Raw genomic sequence first — 2,993 nt, forward strand, 5'->3', positions numbered from 1 at the left:
AAAGAGTATTTATATCATCCAAAAAACGGAACAAAAAATGCGGACCAAAATACCTTCTTGCACAACATGTCAGCACCACGTGCTATTCGCATGTTCAACATGCTAATCGCATGTGGTGCAAAAACCGTAGCATGTGGTGACAATTTTCTCAATCACCACATCCGCAGATCTTTCGCTCGCATGTTATATGTCGCACCATGTGCTATACTCGCGTGTAGCATATGGTGCCGAAAGTATGAATTTGTTATTTTTGCTCTATTTTGGTCCGTTTGCTCCCGTTTTGCTCCGTTATGCTCTCGGCATCTTTTCCTACAAAACAACATAAAAACACAAAAAGTAACAACAAAAGTGCTTAAGGAGTCACAAAAGCTTAAGGAATTAGCGTCGAATATCGCGTAATTTCACGACTCATCACAAACCTATTAAGATCAAGGAAGACTCTGATATCACTGTTGTGCTTTGGAGAGAGATGCAAACAATAAGGTATAAAATATGAATAAAAACTGTCCTCATATATAATTTTTATTAATAGTAAGCCTTTATATAGGCACATAAGTAAAGTAATAGACTCCTCCTACAACTAACATATTAGACTCTTACTAAAACTAAATACTGAATCTTCTACTAAATCAATTATTAGACTCCTCCCTATAACTAAACAACTAATTATTCTAGAAAACTCTAGCAGAAACAGATGCAGAATCCAATAGTTTTGTCCCTCCTTGTGCGGGAAAGATTCAATTGAATAAAGAGGCTGCTTTTGGCGGAATCTTAAAAATGATCAAGGAAAGTGAATGAAGGGATATTCTAGCAAGATGAGACTTACATCTAGCCTTAGGGCCCCTTTGGCTTAGTTTAAAAAAAAACAGCTTATAAGCTGAAAACAGCACATAAGCCAAAAAAAAAAAAAAAATTGTGCTACCCTATCTTATTTTTTTTGGGCTTGTTTTAAGCACAAAATGGCTTATAAGCTGGCCAGCCGAACACTCAAAAAAGCTGAAAACAACTTATAAGCTGTTTTCAGCAACTTATATGCTAAGCCAAATGGGCTCTTACTGTAGAATTATGGAGCATCTAGGAAGGACTAAAATTAGCCAAACAAATGGATATAAAGAATTAGAAGCGAAAAGACAATCTACATGTTGTTAAGCTTATCAAAGACGACAACAGGCAGTATTACCCTCTTAGGGCTATTATTAAGGATTGCAAATACTTGCTTGAAGCTAACAAGACAAGTGTCACATACATCTTGATAAAGGCCAATTAACGTGCTAGTATGGAAAGAGGTAATTAAGAATATGATATTTTTGCTCTTGACAAATTTAAGCAATATAGCGTAAGATATATTTTAGTATTTCCAATGTACCCGAATAAATGCAAGAAGGAAGGAAATTTAACTCAAATGGAATAAAGAAATAAATTACTACCGCAAAGTTTATGTTATAACAACAATAACAACAAAAAATTCAGTGTGATCCAGCAAGTGGGGTCTGAGAAGGGTAGAATGTATGCAGACCTTACTCCTACTATACCTTTGTGAGGTAAACAGATTGTTTCAGATTATGTTATACCAAACAAGGCTTTTGTGTTCCCTGATTTCCTAGAGAGATTTTTTTTTCCTTTTTGGTTCCGTTTAGTATTTGAAACCAATTGATCCGGCTCAGTACAAGTAGCTTTTTCGTTTTAAGGATTTGAAATCGCAAATCTCTAATTAAGATTGAGATTTTTTTGTCCATCTCTCTACACCCTCTGTTCCTTCAGAATTGAGATGTTGATTGTCAAATTAAATAAAATCAAATCCATATTGAGTGGAAAATTTGGAAAAAGATAGAGTAACAATACACCAAAACGAAAAAAAAAAGATTTTCACATCCTATGTTCATTCGAGTGTTAATATATTACCATATAGCTTATTTTGTGCCTTCTACTTTGGGCTTGGAGCATGACCCTTATTTTGGGGTGGTCTTTAATTTTTGTCCATCAAAACAAAAGTATTTAACTTTTGTCCTTCACTTAAAACTTCAGGGTTCCGGGTTCGAACCCTTGCTCAGGCGAAAATTTTAAAAAAATTCGCTAGGCAGAGATTACCTATAAACTCTGCCCCATCGGGCATAATTTGCCTGCAAACTATGCCTTAACGTAGAGTTTTGCAGGCAAATTATGCCATAGCAAACTCAACCTTAAGGTAGAATTCTGCCTTAAGGTAGAATTTTATCTTCATTTTTTTGCGCGGATTTCCCTTCATTTGGGGCGGTCTTTAATTTTTGCCCTTCAAATTAGTGGTCTTTAAGTTTTTCCCTTCGTCTAATACCCCGAGGTTGTGGGTTCGAATTCCGGCTCAGTAAAAGAAAAAAAATTGCAAGGTAGAATTTTGCAATTCTACATTAAGGCAGAGTTTTGAATTCTACCTTGTGAATCCAAACTTTACCTTGCTAATTTTTTTTTTAAAATTTTTGACTGAGCGGAGGTTCGAACCCGAAACCAAGGGATTTTTTGCGAAAGACAAAATTTAAAGACCACCAATTTGAGGGGCAAAAATTAAAGACCACCCCAACAAAGGGAAATCCTGCAAATTGTCTTGTTACCTTCAGGCTGAGTTTTGCCTGCGAATCCAAGTTCCGCCTTACGAATTCAAGTTCTACCTAGTGAAGTTTTTTAAATTTTTTACTGAGCAAGGGTTTGAATCCGAAACTTAAGAGTTTTAGGAAAAGGGTAAAAATTAAAGATCAATAATTTGAGGGGGCAAAATTAAAGACCAGTGCATTTGAAGGGTACTCCTCACAAAAAAATGATTAAAATCAACTTTATCCTAATTCCTAGCGTAGGCCCATTAGTTTTCTCAAGTCCAGACACAACTAGGCTCGTCAACGTTAAATGAAGGGGAAGTTACATAAATACAATTAAATAAGTTAAATATTTTATAATTCACAAATATTAACAATTAAATTAATATATCTCTTAAATTTTGGGACATTAAATTTTTAAAAAAAAAA

The sequence above is a fragment of the Lycium ferocissimum genome, chromosome 12 (assembly GCF_029784015.1).
Source record: "Lycium ferocissimum isolate CSIRO_LF1 chromosome 12, AGI_CSIRO_Lferr_CH_V1, whole genome shotgun sequence".
Classification (NCBI taxonomy): Eukaryota; Viridiplantae; Streptophyta; class Magnoliopsida; order Solanales; family Solanaceae; genus Lycium; species Lycium ferocissimum.